We start from the raw sequence: 21922 nt of genomic DNA, 5'->3' as shown, positions 1-21922 counted from the left end.
CTGCTCCTCCCCTTGGGGGTCCTACCTTGCTGATTACAATCCCACACTCCAGGATGCTTTGGGGTTCCACACAGCTCCTCCTGTGGCCCTGGAGGAGGGATACAGGATGACCCCCAGTGTAGCCCCTCCTGCTGCTCCAGGGAGCCAAGTGGGATGGAGCAGATGGGAAGCCACGGCTCTGTATTGTCAGTGGAGAAGGGTCCCCTCTGTGCAGGGAGGCACGTGGAGGGTGTGGAGGGGGGCAGGACTCTATCATGGAACAGCAGGTGTAACTGCAGCTGGACTGCAGGCCTGGCAAGGCTCCGGAGCTCAGAGGAGGAGGGGAATGGTGCCCTGGACTGGAGTCCCAGGGAGGTCCTGGCTGAAGGGGATGAAGCTGGCTCATGACAGGAGGAATACCATTCACTCCTCTGGGCCTGACCCCCATCCTGTTCGGGACACTGTGGGTGTTTTAAAAATATTATTGTTGAAATATTTATCCATGTGAGGTCAGAATTTGCATTCAATTTATTTCAAGTATTAGGATGGGTTATTTCAGGTCTTGGGATGGCCTCTGATGAGAGGCTCGGGCAGGAGAAGAACAGTGTGAGAGAAAGCCCAGGTCTAGCCTGGCACACATTTAAATTCCAGACTTGTCAGCGCCTGACCCCACACTTGCCACAGACTCAGCCCTGGTCCTGGCCACTCTCTGAGCCCTGGTCTTAGACATAGATGTAACACTCACCCTGGCCCACACAGAGCCCTGATCTCCAGTTCTTGATTGACTTTTCTGTGAAATTGTCCCTGGTCAGGAGAGGGTGTGGGTGGGGAGAGGGAGCATGAGCCTGGCTTCCTGCGTCACTCCCCATTCCTGGAGCCTAGTCCCTCTGCCTGATGTCAGGGAATGGGCTTCAGGTGTGTTTGTTTCCCTTCTCTCTTATCATGTCCCAGGTAGCTGCTGCTTTCCCCATTGTTGCCAGGCAGGCCTCAGCACCCAGAGAATCTCCAGCAGAGGCCCAGCAATGCCAGGGCCCTGTCCCCCAGCTTCGGCTCCAGCCAGTTTGATCCAGCAGGGGCCAGAAGGTGAGAACCCGGCGTCCTAGGGTATGGGCAGAGCCATCAAAGACCAGATCTTCCTGGCCCTGAGTGTGCCAGGTAAGGGTGTGGTCTTGCTAGGCCCAGCAGGGGTTGGGCAGAGGGTGCTGATGTTGCTTTCACTCCTCCTCTGTGGGACATCAGTGCCTCCTGAGGCTTCTTGGCAGCACCAGGTCCACCAGGTGAGACATGGTCATCCTGGGGGCACAGGCAAGGGAAGCAGATTGGGGGTGCTAGAGTGGGTTGGCTGGCCTGGAGATGGGGTCATGGACTACTAGATGGCTGACCCATGGAAGGGCTTGTGGGTGGCCCATGGAAGGGCCAATGAAACCAGGACTCCAAGTAAAAGTTGCTGAAGGCTCGAGCCTCCCTCCCTGGCCTTGAAAAGCCATCCATCCCCACCCCCACCTGGCCAGCCTGGCCCCTTCACAGTTTCCCCAGAAAAGCCAGGAAACAGCGGAGAATGCCAGGTTTCCAGTGAGATGAGCTGTGGTGAACTGGGAGGAAGAAGAGCTGTGCTGGGAGGTGTGTACGGCTGGGGCTGCAGACCTTGTGGAGGGGCGTGGGTCATGGAGGACTGCTTTTCTCTCCTTGGAAAATATCTCCAACTGGGAGGGGAAGCAGCTGGGGGAAGGAGTATCCAGGTAGAAAGAGCTGGGTGGGGCCGGGGGGCTACAGGAAGAATGAGAGTCTGGCCAAGGCCCTCTCCAGGTCTGATTTCCTACTAAAGGGTTCCCGCCATTATCTTCCCAACAGTGGAGGCTCTGGAGACCCTGGGACAAAATCACAACAGGGTCACACAGACACCAGGAGCCTGGTGCGCAGGCTTTGGAAACTCCCCAGGACCCCAGCAGGTGGGGTGGGGGCTAGGTCTGAAACTTGAGCCATTCCAGGGGTGCCAGCCTCCTGCCTACCTGTCCCCTGGCAGCTCTCTAAGCCTCTTAGGGCTGCTGTGGCCCTTCTGTGTCAGAGGCTGGGGAGGGACATGGGTATTAGAGGAACACCCTGAGGACCTGGAAAGGACAGCTCTACCCAGGCACACCCATCTCCATTTGCACCGTGCCTGGTACAGATCTCTGATCAGTATTCCACAGGGAAAAAGTGCTGCGGGAGGTGACTGTTCTATTCTGACCTGCTCTCCTCCAAATCCCCACCCAGCGGACAGAATGGGAGCAGGACTAGACTGAGACAAGAGCTGGCCAGGGGATGGGGCATGGCTGTTAATACCAACCCCTCCCAGTGAGCTCCATGCCACCTGGACACAGACAGAGCTCCCACCACAGCCACAATCGACACCTCCAGCATCCCTGCAGCCACAATCCTCCCCACTATGCTCACCACCATCACTCCACATCACACCCAAACCCACACTCATACCCCATCACCAGCACAGCCACCACCTCCATGGGAAGACTGGACAGGGCTAAGTCTTAATGTCAGAGAGTAGTTTCTTCTGTATGTGGTAGCAGAAACTATGGCCTTTAGGGTCCTTGATACAACAAATGAAAGATAAAGGAATTTAAAAAATTCTTTGTTGCTTGATCATGCTGGGATATTAAGCAGTTATTTTTCCCTCTAGAAAATCCTATTTGGGGTGGCACCAATAGTGTAAATGCAATTAATGTCACTGAGTTGTTAAAGTGGTCCAGGTGCCGTCACTGACACTCATAATCCCAACACTTTGGAAGATCAAAGGAAGAGGATCGCTTGAGGTGGGAGTTCCAGAACAACTGGGGTAAAAAAGCAAGACCCTCATCTCTACTGGGGAAGAAAAAAAGGTCAAAACAGAAAAGTTTGTTATATACAATTTACCACAATCTAAAAAATTCATAATGTAATATATTAAAAACCATTCAGTTATATTTTTTTTTCCTTGGTACAGAGTCATGCTCTGTCCCCAGGCTGGAGCGCAGTGGTGCAATCTCAGCTCACTGCAGCCTCTGCCTCACCGGTTGAAGCATCTTTCTGCCTCAGCCTCCTGAGTAGCTGGGATTACAGGCACCTGCCACCAGGCCGAGGTAATTTTTTTAGTAGAGACACAATTTTACCATCTTGGCCAGGCTGATCTTGAACTCCTGACCTCATTATCCACTCTCCTTGGCCTCCAAAGTGCTGGATTACAGGCATGAACCAACGCACCTGCCCAAGTTACACACTTTCAATGGTTGAATTGCAGGGTGTGTAAAGTATATGTCAAACTGTTTTTAAATCTCATTTTGAATGCCAAAACCTGAATATTGATTTTTTAAAATTTTTCTTTGTTCTTCTTGGGTAGCAACCCTACCTTCCCTCTCTCCTCCCTTCCAGTCATGGCAAATCCCTTGGGCTGTCTGAGATCAAGGTCAGGTCTGAAGAAAGAAAAGTAGCCAGGTGGACGGTTCACACCTGTAATCTCAGTACTTTGGGAGGCCCAGGCAGGTGGGTCGTTTGAGCCTAGGAGTTCAAGACCAGCTTGGGCAACATAAAATGAGTCTGTCTCCACAAAAAATACAAAAACTAGCTGAGTGTGGTGGCATGCAGCTGTGGTCCCAGCTACTTGAAAGACTGGGGTGGGAGGATCACTTAGGTCTGGGAAGTCGAGGCTGCAGTGAGCTGTGATTGCACATGGCACTCTAGCCTGGGCACCAGGGTAAGACCCTGACTCAAAAAAAATAAACAACAAAAATTTAGGGCTGGGTGCAGTGCCTCATGTCTGTAATCGCAACATTTTTGGAGGCTTAGGCGGGCTGATCACTTGAAGTCAATAGTTAGAGACCAGCATGGCCAACATGGTGAAACTCCATCTCTACTAAAAATACAAAAACTAGCTGGACATGGTGGCTGGCACCTGTAATCCCAGCTACTTGGGAGGATGAGGCAAAAGAATTCCTCAAACCCAGGAGGTGGAGGCTGCAGTGAGCTAAGACCCCACCACTGCATTCTAGGCTAGGTGACAGAGTGAGACTCTGACACACACACACACACACACACACACACCCTAGCAGAGGCTGAATATTTCTTGAACACATTTTTTAAAGATTTATAGCCAAAATGTAATTTTGTTCTCTTTTGTGTAGTTAGGTGATAGATCTAAGAAGGCTGTGATTCATCAAGTTGTCAGAATTGAACACTAAGATCTGAGCCTGTACAATAAAAAATATTACAGTTTGGAAGAACTTTAGTCCAAAGTGACTCCTTATTTATGTTTTATTTTTAGAGACAGGGTCTTCTTCTGTTACCCAGATTGGAGTGCAGCAGCACAACCATAGCTCACAGTAGCTTCAAACTTTTAATGTGATTCTTGTGCCTCAGCCTCCTGAGCAGCTGGGCATACAGGTATGAGCTACCACACTGATCTACATTTTCAAGAAGTTTTTTTTTTTTTTTCATAGCAGTGAAGTCTTGCTATGTTGATTAGGCTGTTTTCAAACTCCTGGACTCAAGTGATCTTCCTGCCTCACCCTCCCAAAGTGCAAGGATTACAGGTGTAAGCCACTTCGCCTGGTTGAATCTGCTTCCAAATTTAAAAATCTCTTCTCTAAAATCTCTCCTCTGCCTGGTTGTCATGCATTCTCTACTTGACTTTTTGTTTTGAAGAATTTATTCCTTTTATTTATTTTTTTATTGATATGAGATTCACATAACATAGTTAACCATTTAAAAATGAATAATTTGGCTGGGTAAGGTGGCTCATGCCTGTAATCCCTGTACTTTGGGAGACCAAGGTGGGTGGATCACCTGAGGTCAGGAGTTTGAGACCAATCTGACCTCAAGTGATCCACCCTTCTTGGCGTCCCAAAGTCTGAGATTACAGACATGAGCCACAGCACCTGGCCAAGAATCATACAGTATGTGACTTGTGTCAGGATTTTTTTCCGCTCAGCATAATAATGTTCCCAAGGGTCATCCAGGCATGTATGATGCATCAGTACTTTTTTTTTTTTTTTTTTGAGACGGAGTTTCACTCTTGTTACCCAGGCTGGAGTGCAATGGTGCGATCTCGGCTCACCGCAACCTCCGCGTCCTGGGTTCAGGCAATTCTCCTGCCTCAGCCTCCCAAGTAGCTGGGACTACAGGCATGCGCCACCATGCCCAGCTGATTTTTTGCATTTTTAGTAGAGATGGGGTTTCACCATGTTGACCAGGATGGTCTCGATCTCTTGACCTCGTGATCCACCCGCCTCGGCCTCCCAAAGTGCTGGGATTACAGGAATGAGCCACCGCGCCCGGCCCAGTACTTTTTTTTAAAACAGCTGACTAATGTTCTACTGCATGGAGAGACCACAATTTGTTTATTTGTTCATCAATCCATGGACATTTGGGTTGTTTCCACCTTTGCCTACTATGAACACTGCTGCTGTGAACACGTGTGTACATGTATTTGAGTTGTCTTTTTTTTTTTAATTTGTTTTTGAGATGGAGTTTTGTTCTGTTGCCCAGGCTGGAGTGCAATAGTGCAATCTTGACTCACTGCAACCTCAGCCTGCCAGGTTCAAACCATCCTCCTGCCTCAGCCTCCTGAGTAGCTCGAATTACAGGTGCCCACCACCATACCAAGCTAATTTTTGTATTTTTAGTAGAGAAGAGGTTTCACCATGTTGGTCAGGCTGGTCTTGAACTCCTGACCTCAGGTGATCTGTCTGCCTTGGCATCCCAAAGTGCTGGGATTACAGGCGTGAGCCACTGCACCCAGCCATTAATTTTTGGTGTGTGGTAAGAACACTTAAAATGTACTCTCTTATCAATTTTCAAGTATATAATATTACTAACTGTGGTCACCATCATGTGTAGTAAGGAGTTAAATTTGTAACTGTCACCTATCTACTATGGTTCAGGAACTTAAAAAAAAAAAGTAACACGTTTCATTTTTTTCCTTTTTTTTTAAATAAAAATTTACACTAATAGAGACGGGTCTCACTAAGTTATCCAGGCTAGTTTTGTACTCCTGGGCTCAAATAATCTTGGCCCATGACCATACACCACACAACAAGGCTGGCGATGTTGCAGAAGCTGGGCTCCTGCCCCACCTCAGTGATCACCAGGCCCATGTGCACAGGCAGCTTCTCCAGGAAATGTCTCCCCCTGAGCCAGGCAGTGGGTGATGGGTGGCGGCCAGGCATGACCCCCTATGCGGGTGGCAATGTTGAAGGCAGTTCCTGCCTATTGCCAGGGGCTTGTGGAGCTTAAAGCTGAGTGGCACTAGAACTGCAGCAGAGGTGGCCCAGCAGCTGCACCACCAGATCCAGTTGCTGGTGTGGAACCGAGAGCAAAGCTGAGAGGTGAGCTGAGCCTGCGGTGCAGGCAGAGCAGCGCCAGCAGCATCTGCCACACTAGCTCATCCAATCTTGTTGTACTCCTGTGGCCCTGGGGCACCCTCTTTCTCCTCACACGCTACCGCGGCCTGATGGCTTTTATCCATCCCTGCAGCCTGCGCGGGCCATTGCTTAGGGATAAGTACACAGGAAGAGAGGCATTTGCAAGTGTCATGATAACCACATCACCACTGCTGTTGGCACTCACAGGTAAAGTCAGTTTTAAGCATTTTATGTGATATATAAAAGGACATATATTATATATAGATGACAGTCCCTCTCCAGTGGATGAATATTTTAATTTGTTTGAAGAAGAAAGAATGAGCAGATGACTTGGGGGAAGGCATAGTAACCACAAGACGGAATTGCTCATCTTGTTTACAAGTGAGTTACTCTTAGAGGAGTCTAAGAATAGGGATTTTTACAATAGTTTAAAATGCACTAGGTACACAGATATACACAAAATCTAATTCACACCACAAAAACATGAGCTTCCTCCCATATTTCAACTACTTCCAATCTAAAGTATCTTGACCAGGAGAGGATAAGTTTATGTATTCGATGAATCCTGTTGGACTCAGGGCTTCATTGGTAATTTCTGGGGAACATGTTTACTTGTTCTTTTTACTGCTCCCTGAAACCTTATAAGCTCATGGAAAAATCAGGGTCATGTTGAGGAGGTTCTAGAATGTCCTTTACATTCAGAGTTTCTCTTTTGACCTGAGAATCCCTCATGTTGGAAACATTTGTCTTATTTCAAATGTTGTAGAAGTTGCCAAATGTGGGCAATGTCCACCACTGCCATCCCTTAATTTAAATTATTTATTTTTCTACATTGCATTTATTACTACGTGTTCCTATCACTCTAATGCTAAAGTCTAATATATTTTTAACTTATTTTTTACTCCTTTCCACTGTTTATTGTTAGTAATAGTGAAGACAGGAATATGTTACTGAGGACAACTTTGCCAGAAGGTCACTTGTAGTTTGGTTACTTGGAATTCAAAGCATGTTTCCCACTGCTTAACATCACTCACCAGCCACAGGAACATATTTAGTCCATATGTACCTGCAATAATTTCTGTAGAATATGACTACCACATGGGAGAATGATTCTAAAAGAAAACCCACCAAAGAAATTCTGAGAAAATACAATTTGTGACTTACTAGAAGCAGATATTTCCTGGTGTAACTTGTAAGAGTTTCTCATTGGTCATTTCCCACAAGTCAGGCCTGCTTACCAAGGTGAAGAATCGGAGCTCAGATTCACCCTGAGGCTTGGATGTGGAAGGAATTAAGGACAAAACTAGAGACACATGAGGCAGCAGAGTTGAGGGTAGGTCTGGTTTGGCATGGGTGAGGAAGAGGGATATAGTAGTGGGTGACTATGGACAACCAGAAGACAGGGGGTACCTGAATGATGATAGACATGAAGACCAAGAAACTGAGAAGAGAGGCAGACATCAGGAGGGAGGGGCCAAGTTGTTATTTCCCAACTTCATAGAAATTGTAGCAGTGCCAGCATTTTGCCCAGCTACTGAAAACCATCCTGGAAACTATCAGGTAATAGGAGCACTAAAGAACATAGAATTAGTGAGAAAAAAATGAGGCTATGGTATGTGGAATATACTATAGAATGTATGCTCCACATGGGTAGAGAATGTGTATTGTTTATTGCTTACTTCCCAGTGCTTGATCCAGTTCCTTGCACTCTTTAGAGGGTAAGTATATGTATGTGGGTGTTTGTGTGTGGGGGGATGTATGTGTATTATATAATTAAGAAATGAATGGGAAGAGCTTTCTAAGTGGAAGTGGATTTTAAAAAGTCAAATCTGGCTGGGTGCGGTGGCTCATGCCTGTAACCCCGGCACTTTGGGGGGCTGAGGTGGGTGGATTACGAGGTCAAGAGATTGAGACCACTTGGCCAACATGGTGAAACCCTGTCTCTACTAAAAATACAAAAAATTCGCTTGGCGTGGTGGTGCGTGCCTGTAGTCCCAGCTACTTGGGAGGCTGAGGCAGGAGAATTGCTTGAAACCAGAAAATGCAAGCTGCAGTGAGCTGGGATCACACCACTGCACTCCAGCCTGGTGATAGAGTGACACTCTGTCTGAAAAAAATCAAATCTATGGGCTGTTTGCAGCTGATTAAGCTACTCTAATGGTTGCAAGTGAAGATTCGAGAAGAATGTGGTTGTCTGAATTCAGGTACCAACTGTCACCATCTCTGTAACAATGGGCAAGTTTTGGTGTCAGTTTCTCCTTTCATGAAATGTGGACAATTACAGCATTTGCTTCATGGGATAAACGTGAAGAGAAAATGAGATAATGCAAAGCACTTTGTGCCTAGCACATAGTGAGTGCTCAGTACATTGTAAGTGTAATGATGAGGAGGGTGACAACTTTGCTATTGAGAACACTTCCCAGCTCTACAGAGAGGTTTCAAGCTTTTCAAAGATAAGACCACACTCTGCCCTTGTAAAATCTGAAGAAAGAAGGAAGTGATCTCTCTGAGAATCTTCTTTAGGCATTTTGTGTGTGGCCTCGAGTCTGGCAGCGACAGAGCTGAGCAGAGCTATTCACAGCAAATCTGTGATGATTAATTTCTTATCTGTCTTCTAAGCTGTAGATGGCTCCTTCTTTTGGGAAGCAAGTTATAATCAGAACTTTGTGCCTTTTGTTCCATTTAATTAATGCCAGCCTAACTTTATAGAAAGTATATAAATATGATTTATGCATATTTGTACCTATAATTTTCTGTGAGACTTGCCATAAGGTACATAGCAGGATAAATAATATCCTTCTGATAAATACCTCTGGCCTGAATACTTAACATTATTTTTTATAGCCATATTTGGGTAATTTAACAAATAGTGGGATGGATATTTCTTAACCTAACCTTTAATTTCTCAATGACTAGAACCAAGAGGTGAATCTCTTATTTCTTTCAGATCATATTTTGCTGGGAGATTTAGGTAGATTTCAGCTGATAGCATACAAGATTCCTTTTGCTAATATTTTCTTTCCAGTTCTTGTCAATCTAACTCAAAAAACAGACAGCTGTCTATGGGCTGCCACTTGAAGTTTATGAGGACATGATCCATGCATTCTGTTTTAGCTTCACTTTTAGTGAATATAAAATTAAATCAGGCCATGATTTAAATGCCCTCAAACCCTGAGTAAGTTTCCATACAATTTCTGCAACTTTTAGCAAGGATCAATTGGGTGCAGCTGAGTGACTTTGCTGAACTTCCTTTGTACTATATCTGTAAGTATGGACATCAATGAGCAGATTTTATTAGAGGTAACTTTGAAAAATTGGGAGAAATGCCTTTTCTTGTTACCAAACATGATTTTTCAAATTACACAGAAATCAGCATTGTCAAGTCTCACAAAGTGCAGTCATAAGCAGAAGGCTTGAAATCTGCTTTTGCTTAAAGCCTTTATTTGATTTAGTAAAAACAACAGCAATAAATTGTATTTGAAAGCACTTTGATCCCTTTGCAACAGTATTATCACAAAAGCGGAGTCTACAAAACATTTCCCCTTTTTCATTTGGGTCAATTTTCAATAGGCTTCCCAAATCATAGAAATCTATGTTTATAATTCCAGAGACGAAGGATTGTTGAGGCTGTAGTGCCTGACACTTGAAACTTAGTATTTTTAGACAATAATTGTGCACTAATCTTACATTCATTTTCTTGAACTCTTCTGTGGAATAACAGAATCCCAAGACTTGAAAATGCAAAAATGTGTCATTAGAACATTTAATACAAACATTCCTATTCTATCTTCCTCCTAAAGTTTTCAGATTAATTTAATCTTTTCCCTTTATTCTTTGTTTCCCCAAAATAAAAAAACCTCAGATTAAGAAATTTCAAGAAGGTCCAGCTAAAAGCATAGCAAAATGTGGCACCTCATAAAACTGAAACTTAAGAATGTTAAGAAGAAGTAGATAATGCTGGATTTCTCACCAGGCCACCAGCTCACTCATTTGGGGCCACTCAGGTTTTGACGAGATCCAGAGCATGGGTATCATCCATGATGTATGACATCCACAAGAATAAAAGTCACTTTTTTCCAAGAAATGAGAGCTATTTAAATATCATAGCTAAAAGAAGGAAGTGTCACTTGACTTCTGAAGTGGCTGAATATTTGAACTGAGTTTTTTAGCTAAGAATTTAATGTCAAAGACAAAGGTTCTGTTACCATCCATAGAGAATTTATGATCCAGCATTGTTCCCTGAAATTCCATCCCAAGACCAGGTTCTAGTACAGTCTCCACAGTGCATTGAGAGTAACCTTCTGAACTGCAAACTTGATTGTGTAACTATTCAGATTTCAATTCTTTTCTTTTTTAAATTATACTTTAAGTTCTGGAACACACATGCAGAACGTGCAGGATTGTTACATAGGTATACATGTGCCATGGTGGTTTGCTGCACTCATCAACCCATCACCTACCTTAGATATTTCTCCTAATGCTATCCCTTCTCTAGCCCCCCACCGTGCTACAAAGTCTGACTTTTAAACTTTACAGAGATTTTTAGAAAACTGGCTCTTATCTTTTCAAACATTTGGCAACTTCTACAACATTTGAAATAAGACAAATGTTTCCAACATGAGGGACTCTCAGGTCAAAAGAGAAACCCTGAATGTAAAGGACATTCTAGAACCTCCTCAACATGACCCTGATTTTTCCATGAGCTTATAAGTCTCATGAAAGTAAAGAATACATCTGATTTTGCTTAATATTATAGCAGCAACACTTAGCACAAGGCCTGAGACCTAGTCAGCACTTAATAAATGATTACTGAATGAAGAAATATCATCCTGTACTTAATCTCCAGCTATCCCAGAATCAGTGGAGCCCTCTGTTGACCAGCAATCCTTACACAAGACTGAATTTTCACATTTATACTTTTCCTTCAGGAAGCAATCTCTGCCTATATAGCCTTTTTGTTGTTGTTGTTCTAGAACTGTTGAAATGAAAGTCTTTAAGGCCAATGTCAAAAATTGTATCTGTTATGATTCCCTTGGAATGGGACCTGTGTGTGAGTGAGATGCTGGTGCCTGTGGCATTTCAGGGTGAGTAGATGGATGTCTGTCTCTCCCTTGGGCTGACAGAGCCCTGGACTTTGTTCAGGGATTGGAAAAGTACTTCTTGCCTACCCTAGATCCAGGAACTGAGCATGGCCCAGACCAGAGGTTGTGATTCCCTTGCGGTTTACCTTTGCATCAAGGATAGGGACAGCAGCCAGTGGGAAGGGGAGGCTGACTTCTGTATCATGCCAGGATCCGCCAGATCATTTTGCACTGGAACACTAAAAATTATGTAGCTTGTCTTGGACCTGAAGAGGGAACCATTGTGTTGTCCCCTGAGCATACATTTCAGTCTCTCCCAGTTGTAAAGGAACACCCTAAGGCAAAAGGACTCATCACTCATCATCTCAGCATCTGGCTTTGCACAGCACTCTCCTCTCAGGAGAGGTTACATAAAAGTGTGTTGAACTGACTTGAGAAAGAGAAAATATCATTTTATTTTACACAAAAATATAGATAATCCCATATTCAAATTTACCTGACAGGTTAGAAAACAGACTAAATAACACAAATTCTTGTTTATTTTTTTCTGAGACTATCCTTCATCTTATTCAGGAGGAAAATTTTACAAATTGACCACATTGCTCATAAACACTTTTCTTCATATTAGCAGAAAAGTTTTGGAATCTAGACTTGTAAGCTCATTCTGGAATATCGTCTTCTATAAAGAATTGAGTACTGTTCAAATATAATTACGATTAAATTATTCACTCATACTCATCATCTTCCAGCTACTTATTATGTGCAAGATATAATAGTGGGTACTGTAAAGAGCCATTCTGTTCATTTATTCTTCAACTTGGCTCTGACCCAAACCACTGCAGACAGTTGCCCACCTGAAGGGGTAAATGAAAGCTGAATTCCAGCCTTCACTCTGTTTGCCAAACCATATACCCTGGCATGAGGTTGGCTGTGTCCACACAGGAGAAGTGGTATGTTTTTTTCTAATTCTAACAAAGTCCTTTATGGGCTAAACGCTGTTTTGTCCCTGTTCCTCCTTCCACACACAACTTCTAAACTGCACTTGGCCCATCTGTGATTTCTTTTACCTTTCCAGAGTATTGCTGTTCAGTTGAACATACTTTCTGTTGCACGAAAATGCCAAAGTAGAGGAAAAAGAGCACACCATGTGATTTCCCCAGGGCCAAGACTTCCCCAGGGATGCTTCTGACTGAGGGGATACAAAAACAAACAGTTTAACACCAGAGTATATTCTGTCCAAATTCTCTTTTTATAGCACAATGTAGCTGTATTAAATACAAAACAAGTAAAGTGAGAATTGAATATGAATTATGAAGCAGAATTATAGTCATGATAGATGAACTAAACATGAAAAGAATCAGAACCTCTTATTTTTTATTGGCAACTATTTTTCAAATAGGTAGTCACTTTTGAAAGATGGCATCTCTTTGAAATCAACTCTCAGCTTCTTGCAAACCTTTAAATGTCCCCACACTCCTTAGTCAACTAAGGGTGATTATTTTTATTGCTACTAGCCATATATGTTTGTTTTGGAGAACATGACATAAATCATGATTAAATTATATAGAATGAAAAATGCCTATTACCTGCAAGAAAAAATAAAATCCAACACAGCTGTAAAAATGTTAGCTAATCTGTAAAAATTTGTGTGGATTTCCTAACAAACTAGCAATGAAAATTCTGAAATCTATATATAGTCTTATGAAAGTCTTTAAAAGTTTCTCCAAAAGGCAAGACTAGGTCAGTTAGTTTACTATTTCAAATAAATATTGCCTTACTGGTATATGAATCATAATGACATTGTTCATTTGAGCTTTTTGTGACAACTCTGAGAACTTACTGGGTAAAGCAAATCATTCTGCTCCTATTACCTCTCTGATCTGTCCTCAAATAGAATTATACCTATGTTTCCAAGGCAGAGAAATCACCAAGGGGTGAATTCCATCAGCCCCTGATATGGACTGAATTTTTCCCAATTCACCCCACATTCATATGTTGAAAGCGTAACTTGCTGTGTAACTATATTTGGAGATAGGGCCTTTAGGGAGATGATTAAGGTTGAATGAGGTATGAGAAGGCAAAGAGACACCAGAGTCTTCTGTCTGCCATGTGAGAACACAGTGAGAAGGTGGCCATCTGCAAGCCAGGAACGGATCCCTCACCAGAACCTGACCAGGCTGGCACCTGACCTCAGACTTCTATTCTCTACAACTGTGAGAAAATTAATTTCCGTAATTTAAACCACCCAGCCTACAGTATTTTGTTATGGCAGCCAAAGAATACAGGCCCTCAAGAAAACTAACTAAAATAGTATACATTATTAACATTTTGGTAAATATGTATAAAGAAGAAATGCTTTATAATTTTTTTTATTTTTATAATTTTATGACTCTGAATAAAAGCATCTTTAAAACTTGAGTCATTTTTATTGATCTGTAATAAACACTCTAAGAAAACTGGTGTTCATGCTATGCAGGCCTAGCTTCAAAAGACTTACTCTTGTCTCCTGCCAGTTAGATTATTGCTCTGAAATTTCTCCTGTAATAGAAAATCCCAGAACTACCACTCTTCAAGTTCCAACATAAATGCTCCCACTTCTCTTAAACTTTGCAGATTCCCTGCTCTAGTCTCCCTCTTCTGTACTACCACAAACCTTAATTTAAATATGTCATTTATCATATTTCACCTTGTAATTACCTTGACTTATACATATGACTGCTCCTCCACTAGAGAACACAGATCTTGAGAGCAGGGGCCGTGTAATCTTTTTCAGATTTCTCTAATGTCCACCGTGATGTTTTCTCAGTAGTGAGTATATATTGGTAGATATGTGAAAGAATGAATGAATTACTAAATAAGTGGATGGATAAATGAAGACATTGATTATTTATTTATTTATTTATTTACATTTTGTCTCTTGGATCTTCCATATCATCCAGGAGAATTGTCCTTCCACCATCATGCCTCCCCTTGATGGCACATGTATGAAAGAAAAAGTGTTAATTAAAAAAAAATGGATAAATCTTTAGTTGCAATCCCTTTGATTTTTAGGCATAGTACTAGTATAAATTATTTAATTCTGATTACTTTGCATTTCACTATCTCCATTTTACTGACAGGAAAACTGAGGCTCTGAGAGGTAAAAATACATCAATACCCACGCACTTGCCAAAAAAGAAAAGCTACAGTGTGAGCATGATGCTAAAATTCAAGCCCAATCTTGTCTTTTCTTCTCAGTGGCATTCTCTTAACTTTTCCCTCAGCCTTTTGAAGAAAGGTGAAAAAGAGGTGTACATATTTTCTGAGGCCATTTAACATGTCCATCTTCCTGTATCCAACTTGGAGGAGGAGGTGTTAACTATTTCCCGGTGAGTTTCACTTTCTTGCCACTGTAAGACAATATCAATCTCAGTTTGCTCTGTAACCTCAGAAGTACCCTTAACTTCCCTTAATTAAAGTACTACTGAACCAAACCTTTGATGCCACTGAAGGTCTGATATCTCAGAGGACCCCAGGGGTGCAAAGGAGTCAAGTCCCTCCCAATCTGATGTTCTTCCTCATGCCACTTCCCAAAGTATAAAATTTGAAGGCAGGACATAACTTGAGATTCAGGCGAATCTGAATTACATTTCAGGTCTGTCACTTATTAACTATGTATACCTTAATCTTTCTCAGTTTCCACATTAATGTTCATAAATTCAGACATATCTGAACATATAAAAAAGGCTGGGAAGACAGATCCACTGAGGGATAATTTACATTAGGGACGGAAACACCCTTTGTGAATATGGCAGAGACTAGCTCAATATTCATCAATCACGCTTTTTCTTCCTGAGCACTTAGAAAAACTACATTTCCCAGCATCCTTTGCAGTTGAGACTGGGGTCCTGTCATGTAAGTCATGTTCACTACATTCAGTCATGGCCACAAAATGTGTCATGTGATCTTCCTCACTCATTGTTAGCCAGTCAGCTAAATACAGATGATACAGCAGGAAAATCGGCAGAGGCCCTAGAAAATAATTCTACCACAAGATGGAAGAATTGGGATTCCAGAATCATAGAATGGAAAGCTGCCAAAAGAAAAACCTTTAGTGGTGAAGTCATTAAGATTTTAAGGTTGTTTTGTTATAGAACTTGACACTAATTATGCTGATTAATGCAATTTCTCAGGAGTCAGAGAATCTAAGTCTAGGGCAAAAATAATAAATGGTTCCAGGAGAAAAAGTATGATTTGTTCTTCCACAACTGATGAGCATTGCTCAGAGTATTTTCTGGACAGATTTCTTCCCTTTCCCATCACCACTCTCCCACACCCAGGTGGTACTAATGCCACAACTAGCAGAGGACAACCTATCATACAGATCCTTCTCATTAGAGTGTCCAAGCACACTGACAATGCAAAGCTATACTGGTTTGTAGACTGCATAACAGAAGAGGAGGTGGAGAATACTTCCCCACTTTAACAAGAAATGGTTGGAGAGCAGAACAGAGGAGCAGTAACATGTCAGAAGCAAAGAATGTCACACTAGCTACCTAGGATGCAGGCAGCCCAGGCAGATCTGAGGAGACCAGAGCAAACTAAAATTTCTAGAGGGTTCAGCCTTCCCAGACACCTCCATAGTTAGCTGGGCAGAATCATGCTAAAAGAGCTCAAGTTATAGTATCCATTTTATTCCCTTCCTTATTTCCCTTTTATGTTGAGCTTCCCTCATTAAAAGCATCCTGACTTTTCAACTAATGCTTTTGAGTAGCACAATGATTTTGCACCTCCCTGTCTTTACAGGCAGGGAGAATTACAGAGAATACTGGAATTACATGTTGAGTGAGGGACATGCTGAGAATTGCTGTCCATCCTCCAGTGAACTGTGTGATAATCCTGTTAGGGAGGTCATTAAACAATTTTGAAAGCTGTTTGCTCTCACATCATAACTGCATGCAAAATCTGAACTAGCCTTTTTAATATAAGCTGTTTGACTGCACAGATTTAAATAACAGCACTTCACTTGTTTTAGATGATCTCTTCTTATACTCCCCTCAGCTCAGTTACTGAGTGCATTTGTAGACTTTCTCTCAGTTTAGATATCGTCCTGTAATTTTTCTTTGTTCATGATTTCAACATTTAATTAATTTCTTTTAACAGTATAGCACCCCTCCTCTAGTTCCTTCTGATGCCTTGTTCATCACTTGTGCCAACACATTTTTCACTCACGTCACCCTGTCACCTTCCTCTGCATTGGTCTGTTTGAATTTGTTGTAATTGGTATTTTGTTCTTATTGCTGCCCAGCTATTTTCATAAAACTGCCTATTTCTGTTAAACATAATTTATGTTTGGCACTTCACTCAATCTTTTGTTGGTTCCAAAGACACTTTATCACCTAGTTATTTTTTTCATTCTTTGTCCTTTCCTTCCTTCTTTCCTCCCTCCCTCCCCTCTTTCCTTTTTCCCTTCCTTCCTTTCTTCCTGTTCTTGTTCTTAAATAAGTATGCTAACAGATGTATGATGTCAGAAATCCTGCCTGAATACATTTACAACAAACAAGTTTTCCACTTTTATCTTCTGTTTATTTAGTTTCTTCATTCAACTTGAAAACTCAATTTCCTTTTGGCCTCCTAGAAACATTAATTTTTACCTACAGGACAGAAAGGACATCTTTAATCACATTTGAAAAATTGGGTAAAATTGAAATGTACTTCTGGTGGCTTAACTAACAGAAAATGGATTCCTAATCTCTGGGGAAGACTCCACAATAAGACTCTGTCATTGAATTAGCAATTCAGGCATTAAGAAAGTCAGTTTTCAGGAGTAACAGGTTTGGGACTTGACATTTTTTTTAAATTGCATTTTAGGTTTTAGGGTACACGTGAAGAACATGCAAGATTGTTGCATAGGTACACACATGGCAGTGTGATTTGCTGCCTTCCTCCCCATCACCTATATCTGGCATTTCTCCCCATGCTATCTCTCCCAAACTCCCCACCCTTCACTGTCCCTCCCCTATTTCCCCCCCGACAGACCCCAGTGTGTGATGCTCCCCTCCCTGTATCCATGTGTTCTCATTGTTCAACACCCACCTAGGAGTAAGAACATGCAGTGTTTGATTTTCTGTTCTTGTGTCAGTTTGCTGAGAATGATGGTTTCCAGGTTCATCCATGTCGCTACAAAGGACAGGAACTCACCTTTTTTGATGGTTGCATGATATTCCATGGTGTATATGTGCCACATATTCTCTGTCCAGTCTATCATCGATAGGCATTTGGCTTGGTTCCAGGTCTTTGCTATTGTCAACAGTGCTGCAATAAACATTCATGTGCATGTGTCCTTATAATAGAATGATTTATAATCCTTTGGATACATACCCAGTAATGGGATTGCTGGGTCAAATGGAATTTCTATTTCTAGGTCCTTGAGGAATTACCACACTGTCTTCCACAATGGTTGAACTAATTTACACTCCCACCAACAGTGTAATTTTGTTCCTATTTCTCCACTTCCTCTCCAGCATCTGTTGTCCAGATTTTTTAATCATCGCCATTCTAACTGGAGTGAGATGGTACCTCAATGTAGTTTTGATTTGTATTTCTCTAATGCCCAGTGATGATGAGCATTCTTTCATATGTTTGTTGGCCTCATGTATGCCTTCTTTTGTAAAGTGTCTTTTTATATCCTTCGCCCACTTTTGAATGGGCTTGTTTGTTTTTTTCTTGTAAATCTGTTTTAGTTCTTTGTAGATTCTGGATATCAGCCCTTTGTCAGATGGGTAAACTGCAAAAATTTTTCCCCATTCTGTTGGTTGCCGATTCATTCTAATGACTGTTTCTTTTGCTGTGCAGAAGCTATGGAATTTGATTAGGTCCCATTTGTCTATTTTGGCTTTTGTTGCCAATGCTTTTGGCGTTTTAGTCATGAAGTACTTGCCTACGCCTATGTCCCGAATGGTTTTGCCTAGATTGTCTTCTAGGGTTTTATGGGTGTTAGGTCTTATGTTTAAGGGACTTGACATTTTTAAGAAATGTCTTTGCAAAACAGGGGACCAGTTATCATTGGATGAAGGGCACTAATTTAATATCCAGGGGTGGCTGAACCCGATGTCTGTGGTTCTTCCAAACATTTAAAGTAATTTTCCAAATCTTTTTGATGCAGCATAACCCATAAAGAATTTTGGCAAGTGAGTTTCCCCTTCATTTTAAAACCCATGTGTATTTCAAAGAAAATGCAATCCATGTGTCTTTGATTCGTTTACACTTAAATCATCTAAATGCCATTGCGTAAGAGCTATTTGATGTACAAGAAGCCTGTGATCCTGTTATATAAGCCTTTTTAAGCCTCATTTCTTTGACTCAGAAAGTCATGTTTGGCCGGCCCTGAACAGAACTTGAACTGGGAAAGGCTCAAATTCACTTCTAAACTGAAAATCTGCAAAGTTTTGTGTGGCTTCTGTACTTAGCAATATGTATCCCCTTGCCTGACGCTCACAAACACCTAGCATTTCTCTTCTCTGTCTCACATGTAGTGAGAACAGGATAAAGCAGTTTTTGAATCACATTTTATTAGTAAAATTCACATTTTGAATCTCAGTTATCTCCCAGTCACTGCCAGAAGTTAAAATAGCAACACTTGAAAATTAGGCTTTTGCTCTAAAAGGGCAAAACCATCTATAAAGTACATAAATTACTGTTTCTGTACATTTATTTGCTTGACAGGTTTAAGATATAAGTGTGACTTATATATGGATTTTCAGGATGTCAGATTGGATTCTCCATGAGCTACAGTCACAAATATAACTTCTTTTTTTTAAGACTTATGTTTGGGAGAATAGAATTGGACCAGTCTTGCTGTTCTGCACAAATCTAATTGCTGTGTCAAAACAGCAATGGAATGTGAAGAACATTTGCATTTTTCTCATTTACTGGCCTTGTCTTTGGCTTTAACCATACTGACATTAATGGTCAAGAAGAAAGCATCTTGGGCTATTTGCTCTCTTGCTCCCTGAGACTTAAACAAATTTAATGAATTATGAACTGATACTTTTGAGAGAAAAATTGTGAACCTCAGTCAAGTGTTTGGATATACCCAAATGATTAACAGTGATTGCTATGGACACAGATAGAAGTCCTGAGAATGGATAAATCTTTCTCAAGCAAAACCACTAATTATCTTCAGATTTGTGATTTCTTTGTTTTTTATTTAGACATATCTTAGACATTGAATTTTAGTGAGAAGGAAGAAATAGTGATGGTGTGATAGTCTGCAGATAAGATGTATTTTAAATTTGCATTCAAAACTTAGGGGGTGAAGTTAAAAAGAAATAGAGAAATCAAGGTGAGTTTACATATTTCTTATGTGCTCTCTCCAGTTCACACGTGATAGGCTATCATATTTGTGTAATAAAAAAGAGTATAAAATTAAGTTTGGAAAAAAAGGATTTAGGCACTAAATCTAGAAAACAGTTAATTATGCTGAGATAATTAGATAGCAGAAAAGTGTTGGATTTTGTTCTTTCCCATGGTTAGTTTTCATTAACTATCAAGTCTTCATGAGTCTCTGCAGGCAGAAATTATTCATATTCTACTCTTAGGAAGAATAGTGCATGACTGACAAAGATTTAAACTTTCAAAAAGTGTGACAGAATCCTTTACAATGACCTATGCAGATATTTTCTTTAAAAAATGTTTTTTCTCCTATTAAAAATTTGACTTAACACAGTTTTAAATTGCAAATTAAATTCTAAAACTACATTTATTTAGGAAAGTTGACAACCATATTTTCTAAATTTAATTTAACACATAAAACAAAGAGCTTGATTTATGATTTTGCTGCTGTTTACCAAAGTGAACCGAATAGGATCATGCAATAAGTTAATATCCCTGATTTTTGTTAAAACGAATCGTGTTATAGAATTTTATGCCAGGATTTATGAGATTTAACTTAAATCAGGTGGCAATTAAAAAACTTAAAGAAATGAAGCTGGGATATACTTCCTGGCCCTGCCCTGTTGCTCTCCATCTTGTTCCTTCTTGCCCTAAATTAATTCACCTCCACCTGGTAAACACAAAAGCTTTGTCTGCCCTCATCTGTCATCTCACAATTACTTGCTATGTTGAGAATACACATGATTTAAGGCCTTTTTGCCTGACCTGTTGGGTCAGATTATGTGGCTCTCCTTTAATGCAATAGAAATTTCACACTCAAAGGAAACACAGCCAGCACAGATTGGAAAATAACTGGAACCTTTACAGTATAAGAGGACATTAATCAGGCTTCGAGTCTCGAGAGTGAATTTCAGCCCTGAGAATTCTAGCTCTTCCTTCTTATCTTCAATGCATCTGAAAATATCTTTATAAAGCCCCCCGACACACATATTTTCCCAACACAAATGCACACTCACTCACACATTTGCATAAATACAATACAAACACACATATAGGTACACATACATGCAAACATACACACAATCTTCAACCTATATTTCTTAGAAAAACATAATTTTATAGATTCTATTTCTAAATGCAACTCTGAGTCCCAGACATATTCAACTACAGATGTTGAAAGTTTGGAAGAGAAGGAAATCCTATCAAAGAGAACCATAATTAAACAAACATTTGTACAAAGGATCAAAGTTGTTTTTGATCTAAATTCATATAAATGCACATTTTCTACCTCTGCATTAGCACTTTATTTCCATGTATTATTTATAAACTCTCATACGTGACTTGCTTTGAACAAATATAACACACAAGTCCTGTTTTACAAAAGAATACTCTATAGAATTCTCCAAATTATACAGTTTTCTTCAGTGCATATAAAAGTCTACACAGATTCTTCTTAAAATATGAACAATAATATATTGAAACAGACAAATTTACATAAAAATTTGGAAACATATTAATTTAAAGGCTATAGTGTCAATTGCGATCTTTTCCCCCATGATTATATTTCATTTTTCTAAGAAGAGTTAACATATCCTTATTTCTCAGCATTATATTTTCCTCAGTTATATTAATTTAGTACCCATATCTTATTACATCTAGTAAAAAAGAAGCCCCTGTAGATTTCTACTAATGTTTTGCAACTAAAGGTCTCAGCTAGTTCTAGCATCAGGATAACTGGGCCCTAAAGTTTGCATGTTTAAGGTGAGTCAGTTACATTCATGCCACCCAATCCTATAATTGTCTACCATTACCCAGGTAAAAATTTATGGAATATGTAAAGCAAGCAAGTTCTAAGTGGCTAAATATAGTCTCCTTTGGGTTATATTTAAAGTACTTAGGTGTGTAAGAATTTAAATTTCATGCATGCAGGTTTTGGCTGCTGGGTCCTCACCAGATGTAAATAAGGGAACAGTATGAGATGCACAGAAGCCAACTTTGGCAGTTTATGAAACATCTACTCTGTTATCTTGTCTCCTTCTTGATCCTCTTCTTTTTGAACAAATCTCAGAAAATAAACACTACATCCTTAAACCTCTTTAC

The 21922-nt window shown here is 40.9% G+C and overlaps 1 long non-coding RNA gene across 1 annotated transcript; it reads left to right on the top strand.

The window, feature by feature from the left end:
* Positions 1 to 6258: 6258 nt before the first annotated feature.
* LOC108291890 lies at positions 6259 to 13690 on the top strand. Its single transcript, XR_001820078.2, has 3 exons — positions 6259 to 6575; positions 11342 to 11452; positions 13485 to 13690. It is a non-coding gene; the product is annotated as an uncharacterized LOC108291890 (long non-coding RNA).
* The last annotated feature ends 8232 nt before the right edge of the window (positions 13691 to 21922 follow it).

Source organism: Cebus imitator, unplaced genomic scaffold, assembly GCF_001604975.1.
Source record: "Cebus imitator isolate Cc_AM_T3 unplaced genomic scaffold, Cebus_imitator-1.0 Scaffold470, whole genome shotgun sequence".
Taxonomy (NCBI): Eukaryota; Metazoa; Chordata; class Mammalia; order Primates; family Cebidae; genus Cebus; species Cebus imitator.
This window is presented reverse-complemented; position numbering and strand designations above follow the sequence as displayed.